Here is a 311-nt window from a genome sequence, read left to right on the forward strand (position 1 = left end):
CATGTTGGTACATACACATTCTTGTTCTTATTCCCCGACGTATTTCTCTTTTACCTAATCATTTCTTTATCTATTTCACTTTATCCATACCTCTATCTGTATATCTTCTTTGTATACATATATGCCCAAGTTTATCAAATGTTTATATGTATATTCTATCCTGGACTATAAGTAAAGGATCTGTGTATTTGCGTCGATATAAGGGTGTGAACATTACTCGTGTAACTATTCAATGTATGCAATTGTATCTCGTTTTCTCGCTCGTGCTATAATGTTGTTTCAATTATGTCGTTTATATAATTCCTCCTAGT

Source organism: Penaeus monodon, chromosome 15, assembly GCF_015228065.2.
Source record: "Penaeus monodon isolate SGIC_2016 chromosome 15, NSTDA_Pmon_1, whole genome shotgun sequence".
NCBI classification, from domain to species: domain Eukaryota; kingdom Metazoa; phylum Arthropoda; class Malacostraca; order Decapoda; family Penaeidae; genus Penaeus; species Penaeus monodon.